Source organism: Lithobates pipiens, unplaced genomic scaffold (assembly GCF_037356315.1).
Source record: "Lithobates pipiens isolate NorthernLeopardFrog02 unplaced genomic scaffold, aLitPip1_a1.2 Scaffold_28, whole genome shotgun sequence".
NCBI classification, from domain to species: Eukaryota; Metazoa; Chordata; class Amphibia; order Anura; family Ranidae; genus Lithobates; species Lithobates pipiens.
In genome coordinates, this window is record NW_027507789.1 from 7,886,203 (window position 1) to 7,904,842 (window position 18,640).

The 18,640-nt window shown below is 46.2% G+C and overlaps 1 protein-coding gene across 2 annotated transcripts in view; it reads left to right on the forward strand.

Moving 5' to 3' along the window:
• The first annotated feature begins 11,253 nt into the window (after nucleotides 1-11,253).
• Nucleotides 11,254-18,640, forward strand: part of LOC143935046 (uncharacterized) — a 61,907-nt gene continuing 54,520 nt past the window's right edge. Inside the window, exon 1 of one of the 2 annotated variants that reach the window (XM_077458634.1) lies at nucleotides 11,254-11,476. The gene's annotated coding sequence lies outside the window, so the exon portion shown is untranslated. Of the gene's footprint in view, nucleotides 11,477-14,508; nucleotides 14,681-18,640 lie in introns of those variants that run through there. The other variant, XM_077458635.1, reaches the window with a different exon arrangement.

Below are 18,640 nucleotides of genomic sequence, written 5' to 3' on the forward strand. Positions count from 1 at the left end.
AACAATGATGGGGCACAATTCCTTCCACTAACACCAATAATGGGGCACCATTTTGCCCAATGACATGAACAATGGGGTACTATTCCTCCCACTGACACAATCGATAGGGCATTATTCCACCCAATGACACCAATTACGGTGCACTATTCCTCCCAATGACAACAATGACGGGGCATAATTCTTTTCAATGACAGGAACAATGGGGCACTATTGCACCCACTGACACCAATAATGCTCGAAAGTTCTTCCCTTTGACACCAATGATGGGGCACTATTCCTCCCACCGATACCAATGATGGGGTAATATTCCTCCCACTGATACCAATGATTGGGCACTATTCCTACCACTGATACCAATGATGGGGCACTAGTCCTCCCACCGATACCAATGATGGGGTACTATTCCTCCCACTGACACCAACGATGGGGTACTATTCCTACCACTGATACCAATGATGGGACACTATTCCTCCCACTGATACCAATGATTGGGCACTATTCCTACCACTGATACCAATGATGGGGCACTAGTCCTCCCACCGATACCAATGATGGGGTACTATTCCTCCCACTGACACCAACGATGGGGTACTATTCCTACCACTGATACCAATGATGGGACACTATTCCTCCCACTGATATCAATGATGGGGCACTATTCCTACCACTGATACCAATGATGGGGCACTATTCCTACCACTGATACCAATGATGGGGCACTATTCGTCCCACTGATACCAATGCTGGGGTGCAATTTCTCTCAATGACACCAACAATGGAAAAAATTTGAACTCCCCTCCTGCTATTTTGAAGCCGTGTTCCTAATCTTGGCTTCATATTGAAAATACTGCCCCCTGGAATCTTATTTACCCCCCCCCCATGTCCCGATGTTTTCAAACATGTCATACACCAGAGCTCAAAATTTCAAGTCCGGAGCTACTAGCCAGATGGCCTTAAGGGTTACTCGCCACCAGTTGCCCCACCCAACCCCTACCCTGCCCCACCCCTAATCCCGCCCCTAAACACGCCCCTCATAAATCATCTCATGAAATGACACTTAAATGTTTTATGGGGAATTAAAGGGGTTGTAAAGGTTAATTTTTTATTTTCTAGATAGGTTCCTTTAAGCTAGTGCATTGTTGGTTCACTTACCTTTTCCTTCGATTTCCCTTCTAAATGTTTTTTTTTCTTTGTCTGAATATCTCACTTCCTGTTTCTCCTCAGTAAACTTCACACCATCATCCGAGCGGTGGTTAGTCAGCCAGAACAGCTTACTGAGGAGGAACAGGAAGTGAGAAATTCAGACAAAGAAAACAAAGAAAAAAAACATTTAGAAGGGAAATCAAAGGAAAAGATAAGTGAACCAACAATGCACTAGCTTAAAGGAACCTATTTAGAAAATAAAAAACAAACCTTTACAACCCCTTTAAGTTACAAAAATAAATATTAACAACAACTTTATCAGCCTCAATTGTATTTCTTACATAATTCTCCAGTAGGGTTGCCCACGGAAATTCTTCCGCCAGGTAGACACCATCTTTAGAGATCTTATCTGGAGGTATAAACACCCCCGGGTCAGGTTGGGAGTCTTGCAGCGGCCCAAGGGCGGAGGTGGGTCAAGGTCTCCCTAATGCCAGATTATAAAATTTGGCATCACAACTCCGACATTTATATGGGTGAAATGTCATAGACTTAGAAGACCCAATGCAACAAATTCTACTCTCTGAATTTGCGGTGGAGCCCCCTGGTGTATTTAATGGTAGCCCGTTATTTTTATCATAAACGGTGCTTCCCTACATATCACTCAATTCATAAAGTTTATACTACTGCCCAACAACTTACTTCTCTCCTGAGGGACATACCCAATATATGCCCGTATGGAATCATCTACGATTACCAGACAATGATATGTTTTGGCAGGGCTGTGTGAGGTGGTTGTGCCACATCCAGAAATACAATTGCATGGAGATAGCCCCCTGGTGGTGGATTTTACTGGCACGTACAAACTAAGATCAAAAACAGTTAATTTACTTCATTGAATATGTATAAAATCACATACAGATAAAAAAAAAAAATGGATACATATCATATAAATTTATAACAGTGGGTAACAAAACACAAGACTATACATAGTCCATGTAGATGCGATCACCCTACGCGTTTCGGAGCTGTAGGTAGTCTCCTTCTTCAGGGGTGTAAATGCAACATAGATAAAAGGACTCTATTAACAGATAACAGAATATTAAAGCAGGTAAGTGATCCAAGAGATACCAGAGGTAGCGAAACTTAAAAAAACTTTGACTCACGGAAGAAGGCTGGCATCGTATTTCTTCATCGGCTTCTTGATAATGAAGCTCCACAACCATTCAATAAACTGGCCGAAAAATATCATTTGACTAATAAATGATTCTTTCAGCACTGGCAGACGCGGCAATTCTCCGCAGAGTCCGGCAGCAATTTTCCCATTGAAATATAAAATCCTTTAACTACGGCAGTGTCTACAAGGAATTCCAAACAGGGACTTATCAGCCGCCTATACTCTTCCCTACAAACAACAACTAGCGCTAGTACACAGGGGGATAGTCTGGGGCGGCGGGGTACGGATTTGGAGAGTATTAGTGATGAGGGGTCTTCCCCCCCCCCCACGTTCGCCAAATTTTATTCAAATTACATCCAAAATGTTGTTTTGTTATTTCGAATTAGTTACAATTTGTTACTATTGAAATTCGGATACATTCGAATTCCTCGAAAAATGTGTCCAAATTTCAATTCAAAACAAAACAAACTGTAAACGTCTCATGAATATTCCCCAATAAATATTGTGGGATAATGAACTAGCCTTTTTTATTCTTTCCTATTCCTTTACTTTCTATTCTATTTCTTTATTTTCTGTTCCGTTCCTTTATTTTCTATTCTATCCTATTCTTCTTCTATTGTATTATATTATTTTGTATTCTATTATTTTATTTCCTATTCTATTTTATTGTATGCCGAAATTCGAATTTGAATCGTATTTGAAAACGTTTTCGAATTTGAAAATAGTTCGGATTTTAATTCGGATTTCAGCCAAAATGTTGTTTCGTTATTTCGAATTAGTTTAAATTCCTTACTAGGAATAGTAAACTGGCCCACTTGTTTTGTTTTACTATATTATTTCATATTCCTTTACTTTTTATACTGTTTCTTTATTTTCTGTTCTATTACTTTATTTTCTATTCTATCCTATTCTTTTCTAAGGTATTATATTCTTTTGTATTCTATTTCTTTTGTTTCCTGTTCTATTTTATTGTATGCCCGAAATTCGAATTTGAAAACCTTTCAAATTCGAATTTGAAAACCTTTCAAATTCGAACATGATTCGAATCGAATTTGAAAATAGTTTGGGTTTTATTCAAATTTAATCCAAAATTTTGTTTTGCTATTTCGAATTATCATTTGACTAATAAATGATTCTTGCAGCACTGGCAGACGCGGCAATTCTCCACAGAGTCCGGCAGCAATTTTCCCATTGAAATCTAAATTCCTTCTACAAATGTAACTACGGCAGTGTCTACAAGGAATTCCGAACAGGGACTTATCAGCCACCTATACTCTTCGCTACAAACAACAACTAGCGCTAGTACACAGGGGAATAGTCTGGGGCGGTGGGGTACGGATTTGGAAAGTATTAGTGATGAGGGGTCTTTCCCCCCCCCCCCCCGTTCGCCGAATTTTAATCAAATTACATGCAAAATGTTGTTTTGTGATTTCGAATTAGTTTAAATCTGTTACTATTGAAATTCGGATAAATCCGAATAATGAAAAATGTGTCCAAATTTTGATTCAGAACGAAGCAAACCTTCTAATGAATATTCTTTTATTTTCTATTCTATCAGATTCTTTTCTATTGTAATATATTCTTTTGTATTCTATTCATTTATTTCCCATTCTATTTTTTATTGTATTGGGAAATTCGAATTTGAAATTGTATTTGAAAACTGTTTTGATTTTTCATCCAAAATTATGTTTCGCTATTTCAAATTAGTTTAAATTCATTACTATTAAAATTTGGATACATCCGAATTTCCCCAAAAATGTGCCCAAATTTCGATGGTATTCAGAAATTTGAATTTAAAAAACCTTTCAAATTCGAACATGATTGGAATCGAATTTGAAAATAGTTCGGGTATTTTTCGGGTATAGTTCGGATACATCCGAATAATGAAAAATGTGTCCAAATTTTGATTCAGAATGAAATAAACTGCACATGTCTAATGAATATTTCCTAATAAATATTGTGGGATAATGCACTAGGCTGGGCTCCTTCTTGTAATCGTTTTTTTTTTTTTTTTTTGTTCGGATTTTATTTGAAAAACAGTTTGGATTTTATTTGAATTTCATTGTTATTTCAAATTATTTTATTTTATTTTTATTCTTTCCTATTCCTTTACTTTCTAGTCTATTTCTTTCTTTTCTTTTCTTTTCTATTCTTTTATCTTCTATTCTATCAGATTCTTTTCTATTGTAATATATTCTTTTGTATTCTAATTTGTATTCTAATAAATATGGTGGGATAATGCACTAGGCTGGGCTCCTTCTTTTGATCGTTTTTTTTTTTTTTTGTATTCTTCTACATATTTTGGGAATAAAAATCGCAATAAGCATATATTGATTGGTTTGTGCAAAAGTTATATTGTCTACAAAATAAGGGGATAGATTTATGGCATTTTTATTATTATTATTATTATTTTTTTTTTACTAGTAATGGCGGCGATCTGCAATTTTTATCCTGACTGCGACATTGTGGCAGACACATCGGACAATTTTGATACATTTTTGGGACCATTGGCATTAATACAGTGATCAGTGCTATAAAAATGTATTGATTACTGTAAAAATGTCACTGACAGGGAAGAGGTTAACACTAGGGTGCGATCAACTGTGTTCCCTAGTGTGTGTTCTAACTGACGGGGGTATGGGACTGACTGGGGGAGATGACAGATGGCTGTTCATTCGTTGTATGAACAGATGATCTGTCACTTCTCGCATCAGAGAATCGGGATCTGTGTGTTTACACACACAGATCCCGGTTCTCGGCATGTCACGAACAATCGCAGGAGCCCGGCGGTCACCGAGGCACACAGGGATCCCGGTTCTCGCCGTGTCACGAGCGATCAACGGGAACCCGACAGTCACTGAAGCACACAGGGATCCCGGTTCTCGGTGTGTCACAAGCAATCACGGGAGCCCGGCGGTCACCAAGGCACACAGAAATCCTGGTTCTCATCGTGTCACGAGCGATCAGCGGGAACCCGACGGTCCCTGAGGCACACAGAGATCCCGGTTCTCATCGTGTCACAAGCGATCAGTGGGAACCCGGCAGTCACCAAGGCCCACAGAGATCCGGTTCTCACCGTTTCATGAGCGATCAGCGGGAACCCGACAGTCCCTGAGGCACACAGAGATCCCGTTTCTCATCGTGTCACGAGCGATCGCGGGAGCCCGGCGGTCACCAAGGCACACAGAGATCCCGGTTCTTACCGTTTCATGAGCGATCAGCGGGAACCCGACAGTCCCTGAGGCACACAGAGATCCCGGTTCTCATCGTGCCACAAGCGATCAGCGGGAACCCAACGGTCCTTGAGGCACACAGAGATCCCGGTTCTCATCGTGTCACGAGCGATCGCGGGAGCCCGGCTGTCACCAAGGCACACAGAGATCCTGGTGCTCACCGTTTCACGAGCGATCAGCGGGAACCCGACGGTCCCTGAGGCACACAGAGATCCCGGTTCTCATCGTGTCACAAGCGATCAGTGGGAACCCGGCAGTCACCAAGGCCCACAGAGATCCGGTTCTCACCGTTTCATGAGCGATCAGCGGGAACCCGACAGTCCCTGAGGCACACAGAGATCCCGTTTCTCATCGTGTCACGAGCGATCGCGGGAGCCCGGCGGTCACCAAGGCACACAGAGATCCCGGTTCTTACCGTTTCATGAGCGATCAGCGGGAACCCGACAGTCCCTGAGGCACACAGAGATCCCGGTTCTCATCGTGCCACAAGCGATCAGCGGGAACCCAACGGTCCTTGAGGCACACAGAGATCCCGGTTCTCATCGTGTCACGAGCGATCGCGGGAGCCCGGCTGTCACCAAGGCACACAGAGATCCTGGTGCTCACCGTTTCACGAGTGATCAGCGGGAACCCGACGGTCCCTGAGGCACACAGAGATCCCGGTTCTCGGTGTGTCACGAGCGATCGCGGGAGCCCGGCGGTCACCAAGGCACACAGAGATCCGGTTCTCACCGTTTAATGAGCGATCAGCGGGAACCCGGCGGTCACCGAGGCACACAGAGATCCTGGTTCTCACCGTGTCACGAGCAATCAGCGGGAACCCGACGGCCACGAGGCACACAGGGATCCCGGTTCTCGCTGTGTAACGAGCGATCGCGAGAGCCCGGTGTGGTCACTGCCGGACACTCGCATTGGCTCCGGGGGCGAGCAGCAGGCAGGCGCCCCTAGTGGCCGCCTAAGGAAGCGACGTAGCATAATGCCGATTCACCCGTGCAATTCTGTAAAATTTTAGCGACTGGTCGGCAAGCGGTTAAAGGACTTTGCTTTAGATATTTTTCTTTAATACCTTAATTAATTCACCAAAATTAATTATATATGAAGTATCCACAAGGGGATTAGAAGAAAGATCCAGCAGGAGCTCCAGAGTATAAAAAAAGAAGAGAGGCGCCTCGAATGCCCTGTACACACGGTCGCACAAAGTTGTCGGAAAATCCGACCGTTCAGAACGAGGTGACGTACAACACGTACGTCGGGACTATAAAGGGGCCAGTAGCCAATAGCTTTCTTCTCTTAGGTTATTCTGAGCATGCGTAGCGCTTTGTCCGTCGGAATTGTCTACACACGATCGCAATTTATGCGATCGTATTTTGTTGGCGGAAAATTTTAGACCCAGCTCTCAAACTTTGTGCGTCGGAAAATCCGACGGAAAAAGTCAGAAGGAGCCCATACACGTTTGGATTTTCCGACAACGCGATCCGATCGCACATTTTCCGTCGGAAAGTCCGACCGTGTGTACGGGGCATAAGTGTAGCAATATGTTGCTAAATGTTGGACCTTCACAAAATGTAACCATATTGCTACACTTAGTGCCGGTTCATACTACAGCGACTTGAAAGTCGGCACGACTTCCCTGGAGGCAACTTCAGGGAATTCCTGGATAATCTTCCTACAATGTCGGATCCAAATCTCATCAATTAAGATAAGGATCCGACTTGGAGGCGACTTCCATTGAAATCTATGGGTACACGTCGGCTAGAAGTCGCCTTGAAGTAGTACAGGAAACGTTTCTGAAGTCAGAGCGGCTTCAGTAGGGTGCATTAGACCCCTTTCAGACCAGGGCGTTTTGCAGGCACTATAGCGTTAGAAATAGCGCCTGCAATCCGCCCTAAGACCCCTTTCACACCACACCGCTGATAGCGTCGGCGGTAAAACGCCGCTATTTTTTACCGCCAGATTTGCTGCGCATTTCGCCCGCTAGCGGGGCGCTTTTACCCCCGCTAGCGGCCGCGAAAGGGTTAAAATCGCCGGCAATACGCCGCAATAGCGGCGTTTACCGGCGGCATTACAGTGCTGCCCCATTGATTTCAATGGGGAGCAGCGGTGGAGGAGAGGTAAACACACCGCTCCCTCACCACTCCAAAGAAGCTGCTGGCAGGACTTTTTTCTGACGTCCTGCCAGCGCACCGCTGTAGTGTGATAGCCCTCGGGGCTTTCACACTACACACAATGGTGCAGCTTTTTTAGGGCGAATTGCAGGCGCTATTTCTAACGCTATAGTGCCTGCAAAACGCCCTGGTGTGAAAGGGGTCTAAAAAAGCTGCACCATTGTGTGTAGTGTGAAAGCCCCGAGGGCTATCACACTACAGCGGTGCGCTGGCAGGACGTCAGAAAAAAGTCCTGCCAGCAGCTTCTTTGGAGTGGTGAGGGAGCGGTGTGTTTACCGCTCCTCCACCGCTGCTCCCCATTGAAATCAATGGGGTAGTGCTGTAATACCACTGGCAAAACGCCACTATTACGGCGTATTGCCGGCAGTTTTAACCCTTTTATCGGGCGCTAGCGGGGGTAAAAAAATAGCAGCGTTTTACCGCCCACGCTTTGGGCGGTGTGGTGTGAAAAGGGTCTTAAGACGGATCTCATTCACTTCAATGGAATTTCTTATGTCCAGCGACTTGAGGTCTGACAAGTCACATCCCAAGTCGCTGTAGTATGAACCGGCACTTAGAGGCGCCTCTCTTCTCTTTTATACGCAGTGGTGACGTGACGCGTCTCTTATATCAAGACGTCGCTTGTATATCAAGTAAAAAATGTATTTAAAAATGTTGCATGTCCTGCAAAACGCTCTCAAACCAAGTTACTCTCAATCCGAGGTTTTAATGTATAGATCACAGGCTAAATAAATTATATATATATATATATATATATATGTATATAAATATATATGTGTGTGTGTATATATATATATATATATATATATATACATATATATATATATATATATATATATATATATATATATATATATATCTATATATATCTATATCTATCTATCTATCTATCTATCTATCTATCTATCTATCTATCTATCTATCTATCTATCTATCTATCTATATATATATATATATATATGTATATATATATATATATTTTTTTTTTCTTGTAAATGTAAAAGTGACCTAGTGGGCAATCACGGTAACAGGCACAGTGACTCACTGTGTGGATTCACCCTTCAGGTGACAGGACATCCCCAGGGGTCTCAAACTGGCAGCCCGCCAGCTGTTTGTGGAAACGCCAAGTCCCACGAGGCATTGCAAGGCTGACAGTTACAAGCGTGACCCCCCCCCAGGCAGTGGCATGATGAGACTTGTAGTCCCGCAACAGCTGGAGGGCTGCAGGTTGAGCACCCATGCTCTAGAACAGGGGGTCTCAAACTGGCGGCCCTCCAGCTGTTTGCGAAAAACGACAATTCCCCTGAGGCATTGCAAGGCTGACAGTTACAACCATGACTTCCATAGGCAGAGGCACGATGGGGCTTGTAGTTCCCCAACAGCCAGAGAGCCACCAGTTTGAGGACCCCCTCTGATTCTAGAGCAACAAAACGCCTACCCCTGTTGTGCCCTCACCTGGGGGAGCAACAAAACGTTTACCTGTTGTGCCCTCGCCTGGAGGAGCAACAAAACCCCTACCTGTTGTGCCCTCGCCTGGAGGAGCAACAAAACACCTACCTGTTGTGCCCTCACCTGGAGGAGCAACAAAACGCCTACCTGTGGTGTCCTCACCTGGAGAAGCAACAAAACGCCTACCTGCTGTGCCCTCACCTGGAGGAGCAACAAAACGCCTACCTGTTGTGTCCTCACCTGGAGGAGCAACAAAACCCCTACCTGTTGTGTCCTCACCTGGAGGAGCAACAAAACGCCTACCTGATGTGCCCTCGCTTGGAGGAGCAACAAAACGCCTACCTATTGTGCCCTCGCCTGGAGGAGCAACAAAACGCCTACCTGTTGTGCCCTCTCCTGGAGGAGCAACAAAACCCCTACCTGTGGTGCCCTCACCTGGAGGAGCAACAAAACGTCTACCTGTTGTGCCCTCACCTGGAGGAGCAACAAAACGCCTACCTGTTGTGCCCTCACCTGGAGGAGCAAAAAAACGCCTACCTGTTGTGCCCTCGCCTGGAGGAGCAACAAAACGCCTACCTGTTGTGCCCTCGCCTGGAGGAGCAACAAAACCCCTACCTGTTGTGCCCTCACCTGGAGGAGCAACAAAACGCCTACCTGTTGTGCCCTCACCTGGAGGAGCAACAAAACCCCTACCTGTTGTGCCCTCACCTGGGGGAGCAACAAAACGCCTACCTGTTGTGCCCTCGCCTGGAGGAGCAACAAAACACCTACCTGTTGTGCCCTCGCCTGGAGGAGCAACAAAACCCCTACCTGTTGTGCGCTCACCTGGAGGAGCAACAAAACGCCTACCTGTTGTGCCCTCACCTGGGGGAGCAACAAAACGCCTACCTGTTGTGCCCTCGCCTGGAGGAGCAACAAAACCCCTACCTGTTGTGTCCTCACCTGGAGGAGCAACAAAACGCCTACCTGATGTGCCCTCGCTTGGAGGAGCAACAAAACGCCTACCTATTGTGCCCTCGCCTGGAGGAGCAACAAAACCCCTACCTGTTGTGCCCTCGCCTGGAGGAGCAACAAAACGCCTACCTGTTGTGCCCTCACCTGGAGGAGCAACAAAACGCCTACCTGTTGTGCCCTCACCTGGAGGAGCAACAAAACGCCTACCTGTTGTGTCCTCACCTGGAGGAGCAACAAAACGCCTACCTGATGTGCCCTCGCTTGGAGGAGCAACAAAACGCCTACCTATTGTGCCCTCGCCTGGAGGAGCAACAAAACCCCTACCTGTTGTGCCCTCGCCTGGAGGAGCAACAAAACGCCTACCTGTTGTGCCCTCACCTGGAGGAGCAACAAAACGCCTACCTGTTGTGCCCTCACCTGGAGGAGCAACAAAACGCCTACCTGTTGTGCCCTCACCTGGAGGAGCAACAAAGCGCCTACCTGTTGTGCCCTCACCTGGAGGAGCAACAAAACGCCTACCTGTTGTGCCCTCGCTTGGAGGAGCAACAAAACCCCTACCTGTTGTGCCCTCGCCTGGAGGAGCAACAAAACGCCTACCTGTTGTGCCCTCACCTGCAGGAGCAACAAAACGCCTACCTGTTGTGCCCTCGCCTGGAGGAGCAACAAAACGCCTACCTGTTGTGCCCTCGCCTGGAGGAGCAACAAAACGCCTACCTGTTGTGCCCTCACCTGGAGGAGCAGCAAAACGCCTACCTGTTGTGCCCTCACCTGGAGGAGCAACAAAACGCCTACCTGTTGTGCCCTCACCTGGGGGAGCAACAAAACGCCTACCTGTTGTGCCCTCTCCTGGAGGAGCAACAAAACGCCTACCTGTTGTGCCCTCACCTGGAGGAGTGAGTTATTGGAGAGAATTACCCTTCAGGTGATTACAACCCCCATACACACGCACTTTGTTCAGAATTTTTGGAGACCCCCCGTGGCTGGGAAAAAACATGTTAAAAACATAAAAACTGGAACTCGCTCTGGGGAATTTTTCTTTTTTTTTTTTTAGATAATTTTTGCGTCTCACTCCGCCCATGTGTATTTTTCCTTTCCCCTGATTATAAATGGAGCGGAGAAGTAGACCTTGTCAAGGATTAGAAGACGAGCTGCAGCACACTAAAAAAGAAAGTGAAAGCAGAAAGCAGCCTGCAGACGGACAGTTGGTGTTGTCGATCTGTTTGTGGCAATCGCTGTCACAACCTTCGAAGGTTGAGAAGGAGCAACAGGGAAATAAACATCTGGATCTGGAGACGATCGTTGGCTTGTGTGTGTGGGGGGAGTCTTAGCTGCAGCCGACTCATCAAAACGCAAGCAAGGTGAGAAAAAAAAAATGCAACAATCGCCCTGCAATGCGACTGCAGGAGCAACGCCAATAACAGCAGCATTTTTCTCCTGCCAGCTTTGCTCTGTTGTAGTTTACACAGCCGACGTGCCAGAGCTCCGCTAATCCAAATCTACACTCCGGCGCTGCTTTTTGAGCTTTTTTTGTTTCGGTGGTATTTGATCACCCCCTGACGTTTTTTTAATTTTTTGTGCTATAAACAACAACAACAACAAAAAAAGTAACATTTTTAACCCCTTCACATCTAAGGCTGAATTCACACCTATGGCATTTTTTTTTTTTAAAGCACTGCACTGCATGTGGTGTGAACTGTCCCTCACCCTTAGGCTGGATTCTCACCTAGGGCATTTTTGGTGCATTTTTTGCATTTTGCAGATTTGCTCTGCAGAACGTGTTCCACAGGAAACCATGATAAATGGACTGGAGTGCAAACCTTGCAAAATGCAAAAAAAAGCACTAAAAATGCCGTAGGTGCGAATCCAGTTTAAGGGTAAGGGCCAGTTCACACCACATGCAGCGCAGTGCGTTTTTTTTTTTTCTGCATCAAAAACGCATGGAAAGTAGGTTATATGGTTTTCAGTGGCATAGTTCACACCAGTGCTTGCAGTTCTGGAAAAAAAAAAAAAAAAAAGTGGAACGCGCTGCATTTTTTCCTGCACTGGACTGCACTGGAACGCATCCAATACACGTTTTTAACACTTATGTTTTTATTTAAGGCTAAGGGAAAAGGGGGGGATGCACTGAACTGCATCAAAAACACACCAAAAACGCACTGGAACGCAACAAAAACGCGCTGGAACGCTTATGTTTTTATTTAAGGTTAAGGGGAAAAAAGGGGGGGGATGCACAGGGCTGCATCAAAAACCCACCAAAAATGCACTGGAACGCATCAAAAACGCATTGGAACGCTTATGTTTTTATTTAAGGCTAAGAGAAAAGGGGGGGCACTGGACTGCATCAAAAACGCACCAAAAACGCGCTGGAACGCTTATGTTTTTATTTAAGGTTAAGGGGAAAAAAAGGGGGGGATGCACTGGACTGCATCAAAAACGCACCAAAAAACGCACTGGAACACATAAAAAATGCGCTGGAACACTTATGTTTTTATTTAAGGTTAAGGGAAAAAGGGGGGGTAATGCATTGGACTGCATCAAAAATGCACCAAAGACGCACTGGAACGCATCAAAAATGCACTGGAACAGTTATGTCTTTATTTAAGGTTAAGGGAAAAAGGGGGGGGGGGGGGGGGAGAATGCACTGGACTGCATCAAAAACGCACCAAAGATGCACTGGACCGCATCAAAAACGCGCTGGAACAGTTATGTTTTCATTTAAGGTTAAGGGGAAAAAAAAGGGGGGGATGCACTGGATTGCATCAAAAACGCACCAAAAACGCACTGGAACACATCAAAAACGCGCTGGAACAGTTATGCTTTCATTTAAGGTTAAGGGAAGAAGGGGGGGAATGTACTGGACTGCATCAAAAACGCACCAAAGACGCACTGGAACGCATCAAAAACGCACTGGAACGCTTATGTTTTTATTTAAGGTTAAGGGGAAAAAAAGGGGGGGAATGCACTGGACTGCATCAAAAACGCACCAAAAATGCACTGGAACGCATCAAAAATGCGCTGGAACACCTATGTTTTTATTAAGGGCCAGTTCACACCATAGAAACGCAGTCCGGATGCGTTCCAGGTGCTTTTCAGAAATGTGCATTTTTGATGCGTTCCAGTGCGTTTTTGATGCAGTTCAGTGCTCCCCCCCTCTTTTTTCTTAACCTTAAGGGCCAGTTCACACCAGATGCAGTTCCATGCAGCTCCGTGCACCAGAAACTGACTGAACGGTGTGAACTAGAGCCATTGGAATACATGGAAAACACTGCGCATGCATTTTTAGTGCAGAAAAAAAGCGCACGGAACTGCATCTGGTGTGAACTGGCCCGTAAATAAGGATAAGTGTGTTGCAGTGCGTTTTTGTTGCATTTGGGTGTGCGCTCTGGTGCGTTTTTGATGCGTTTTACAGAGCTCCAGTACAGTCCAGTGCAGAAAAAAATGCAGCACGTTCTACTTTTTTTTTTCTGGAACTGGAACGCACTGAAACTGCAAGCACTGGTGTGAACTATGCCACTGAAAACCATATGACCTACTTTCCATGCGTTTTTGATGCAGAAAAAAAAAATGCACTGGACTGCATGTGGTGCGAACTGGCCCTTAAGGTTAAGGGAAAAAAAGGGGGGGGTGCACTGGACTGCATCAAAAATGCACCAAAACGCACTGAATGCATCAAAAATGTGCTGGAACACCTAGGTTTTTATTTAAGGTTAAGGGAAAAAAAGGGGGGATGCACTGAACTGCATCAAAAACGCACGCAAAAAACGCACTGGAACGCATCAAAAACGCGCATACAAAAAAGCATCTGGAGCGCATCCGGACTGCGTTTCTATGGTGTGAAGGGCTAATTCACACCACCTGCAGTCCAGTGCGGTTTTTTTTCTGCATCGAAAACGCATGGAAAGTAGGTTATATGGTTTTCAATTACATCGTTCACAACAGCACTTGCTGTTCCAGTTCCAGAAAAAAAAAGAAAAGAAAAGTAGAACTTGCTGCATTTTTTCTGCACTGGAACGCTTTAAAACGCACTGGAAAGCACCGGAACGCGCCTAAATGCACCAAAAACGCACTGCAACACACTTGACCTTATCTTAGGGCCCGCTCACACCATAGAAACGCAGTCCTGATGCATTCCAGGTGCTTTTCTGCATGCGTGTTTTTGATGCGTTCCAGTGCGTTTTTGGTGTGTTTTTGATGCAGTTCAGTGCATTTTTTTTTCTGCATCAAAAAAGCATGGAAAGTAGGTTATGCGGTTTTCAATGGCATCATTCACACCAGTGTCAGACAAGATCTCTTTCTCTCTGACAGAACGACCGAATCTCGGCCGATTTTTCGTACAGTGTATGGCCAGCATTTGTCTCTCGTCTGAAACGCGTCAGCTGTTTGCTTTTTTTAATGCTCATATGTAGCCAATAAATTTCTTCATCGAGGACTTTGGAGTTGCTGGCTCTTCTCTCTTATGCATTGAGTGTGAGAGGAGACACTGAACCTTGTCACCTGTGCTGCAGACGGCACTCTAGCACTGTATTGGCTTCTGTTGAGAGCGCTGAATCTTTCCTAACCAGGTAACTATATCTAACCGGGGGGCTTCAGTGGCAATGCGGGGAAAACGCAGTTCTGGCACCTCCAGTGCTGAATGTATGTAATGATGTAATGACGAGGAGTGTGGGGTGTCGTGGAGGGTCTATTGATGCTAGCTGCGGCTGGATCTATTGTCACTGGTGGGGATCCGTTTTTTTTGTGTGAGGGTCAATTGTTGCTGGTGGGGGATCTATTGTTGAGGAAGAGGTATTTTTGTGTGAGGGTCTATTTCTGCTGTTGGGAGATCTTTTGTTTCTGCTGGAGGGGGGTTCTAATGTTGCTGGGTGGTCCATTGTTGCTGTGTGGGGGGAGGTCTATTGTTGTGTGGGGGGATCTATTGTTGCTGGGATGGGGTCTAATTGTTGTGTGGGGTTTATTGTTGCTGGGATGGTGTCTATTGTTGTGTGGGGGATCTATTGTTGCTGGGAGGAGGGTTATGTTACTGAGAGGGATCTACTGTTGAGGCAGAGGTCTTTTGTGTGAGGGACTATTGCTGCTGCTATGAGATCTTTTGTCTCTGCTGGAGGGGGGTTCTAATGTTGCTGGGGTGGGTCTATTGTTGCCGGGTGTGGTATTTTGATGTGGGTGGCCCATTGTTGCTGTGTATGGGGGGGTCTATTGTTGTGTGGGGGATCTTTTCTTGCTGGGATGGGGTCTATTGTTGTGTGGGGTTTATTGTTGCGGGGTTGGGGTCTATTGCTGTGTGGGGGATCTATTATTGCTGGGGTGGTTATGTTGCTGAGAAGGATCTACTGTTGAGGGAGAGTTCTTTTTGTGAGGGACTATTGCTGCTGCTGGGAGATCTTTTTTTTCTGCTGGAGCGGGTTCTAATGTTGCTGGGGTGGATCTATTGTTGATAGGTGGTCCATTGCTGCTGCTGTGTGTGTGTGGGGGGAGGTTTATTGTTGAATGTGGGATCTATTGTTGCTGTGATGGGGTCTATTGTTGTGTGGGGGATCTATTGTTGCTGGAATGGGGTCTATTGTTGCTGGGATGAGGGTCTATTGCTGGGATGGAGGGTCTATTGCTATGATGCGGTCTATTGTTGTGTGGGGGGATCTATTGTTGCTGGAATGGGGTCTATTGTTGTGTGAGGGGATCTATTGTTGCTGGAATGGGGGTCTATTGCTGGTATGGGGGGTCTATTGCTGGGATGGGGGGTCTATTATTGTGTGGGAGGATCTTTTGTTGCTGGGATGGGGTCTATTGCTGAGTGGGGTTTATTGTTGCTGGGATGGGGTCTATTGTTGAGTGTGGGATCTTTTGTTGCTGGCATTAGGTCTATTATTGTGTGGGGGATTTATTGACGCTGGGATTGGGTCTATTATTGTGTGGGGGATCTCGTGTTGCTGGGATGGGATCTATTGTTGCTGGGATGGGGGTCTATTGTTGAGTGGGGTTTTTTGTTGCTGGGATGGGGTCTATTGTTGAGTGGGGTTTATTGTTGCTGGGATGGGGTCTATTGTTGCTGGGATGGGGTCTATTATTGCTGGGATGGGACCTATTGTTGTGTGGGGGATCTAGTGTAGCTGGGATGGGATCTATTGTTGCTGGAATGGGGTCTATTGTTGAGTGGGGTTTATTGTTGCTGGGGTGGGGTCTATTATTGCTGGGGTGGGGTCTATTATTGCTGGGATGGGACCTATTGTTGTGTGGGGGATCTAGTGTTGCTGGGATGGGATCTATTGTTGCTGGAATGGGGTCTATTGTTGAGTGGGGTTTTTTGTTGCTGGGATGGGGTCTATTGTTGAGTGGGGTTTATTGTTGCTGGGATGGGGTCTATTGTTGCTGGGATGGGGTCTATTATTGCTGGGGTGGGACCTAGTGTTGTGTGGGGGGATCTAGTGTTGCTGGGATGGGATCTATTGTTGCTGGGATTGGGTCTATTATTGTGTGGGGGATCTAGTGTTGCTGGGATGGGGTCTATTGTTGCTGGGATGGGGTCTATTGTTGAGTGGGAGATCTATTGTTGCTGGGATGGGGTCTATTGTTGCTGAGATGGGGTTTATTGTTGCTGAGATGGGGTTTATTGTTGCTGGGATGGGGTCTATTGTTGAGTGGGGGATCTATTGTTGCTGGGATGGGGTCTATTGTTGCTGGGGTGGGGTCTATTGCTGAGTGAGGTTTTTTGTTGCTGGGATGGGGTCTATTGTTGCTGGGATGGGGTCTATTATTGCTGGGATGGGATCTATTGTTGTGTGGGGGGATCTAGTGTTGCTGGGATGGGATCTATTGTTGCTGGGATTGGGTCTATTATTGTGTGGGGGATCTAGTGTTGCTGGGATGGGGTCTATTGTTGCTGGGATGGGGTCTATGTTGAGTGGGGATCTATTGTTGCTTGGATGGGTTCTATTGTTGCTGGGATGGGGTCTATTGTTGCTGAGATGGGGTTTATTGTTGCTGGGATGGGGTCTATTGTTGAGTGGGGGATCTATTGTTGCTGGGGTGGGGTCTATTGTTAAATGAGGTTTATTGTTGTTGGGATGGGGTCTATTGCTGAGTGAGGTTTATTGTTGTTGGGATGGGGTCTATTGTTGAGTGAGGGATCTATTGTTGTTGGGATGGCGTCTATTGCTGAGTGGGGTTTATTGTTGCTGGGATGTGAACTATTGTTGCTGCATGGGGATCGTTGCACTGACAGATTGAAGCCAAACTCCAGCTCACACTTTATAAACATCGCGGATCGCACGTAATTGAGCTGCGAGTTGGCACCTGACCCGCTAAGCGATTGCCAGACTTTCCCGGCTGCAAAAGTTTTCTGCACAGTTGCAGTCCGAATCGCACGGCTCCAGATCTACTTTCGGCTGCACGTTGTGCGATGGTCCTCCCACCACAGGGGGTCACTCTGGCTGAATTTTCATGCTGTACACTCGCAGAGCTCTTGCTGTAGACTCACCGCAGCGACTTTGCTCATGCTAGAGACTTGCCGCGCAAATTTGCTGCAAATTGGAAAAAAGTGTCAACTCGATCTCGTTTTTTTTTTTTTTTTTTTTCTGTTTACTAAATCTAATTGGATGAGAGATTTGCTGAACACACAGCATGCAAAGATTTTACGCCTGGCGCCGAGTTCCCGGCATAGAAACTGTTTTGCAGGGAGTTTTTTCTGCCTTTGTTTTGGGGGTTTCCCCCTCAATTCATCATCACACCGGTTATTCAGCTTTATGTCCAGCTATGGTGGGACACGCATGGGCGGGGCTTGACAGATTTGCTTTCATTCTGGGAGATCGATTCCAGGAGCCGCTAAAGACCAACAAAGCGAACGTGTGACGTGCGTGTGACGTGCGTGTGACGTGTTCCCGAAGGTGAAGTTTATCCTTTAACCCTTTTCGCTGGTAGAGCCGTTTTTGTGGATTTTTTTTTTTTGCACACGTGTTTAAAAAAATCATTTTAGGCCTGAAGATTACATTAAAAAAACAACCTGAGACGTGATTTTTTTTTCTGAAAGCAGACACCCTGGAGAATAAAATAGTGGCCGTCCCAAATTTTTATGTCACCCAATATTACCACATAGGTCTAGGAAACACAAAATTTCAGGGGCGTTGCCGGGTCTACAGAAGACCCATAGCAGTGTAGTAAAGAAAGTCATACGCTTGGGCGGGGATACGCAGAGTGCCCAGAGAGCCCCCCTCTTACATTAGGGTCCCTAGAGAGCCCCCCTCTTATAATCAGTGTCCCCAGAGAGCCCCCCACTTACATCAGGGTCCCCAGAGAGCTCCCCTTACATCAGGGTCCCCAGAGGGCCCCCTTACATCAGGGTCCCCAGCGAGCCCCCCTCTTACATCAGGGTCCCTAGAGAGCCTCCCCCTTAAAATCAGGGTCCCCAGAGAGCCCCCCCATTTACATCAGAGCCCCCCCTTACATCAGGGTCCCCAGAGAGACCCCCCTTACATCAGGGTCCCCAGAGAGACCCCCCTTACATCAGGGTCCCCAGAGAGCCCCCTTAC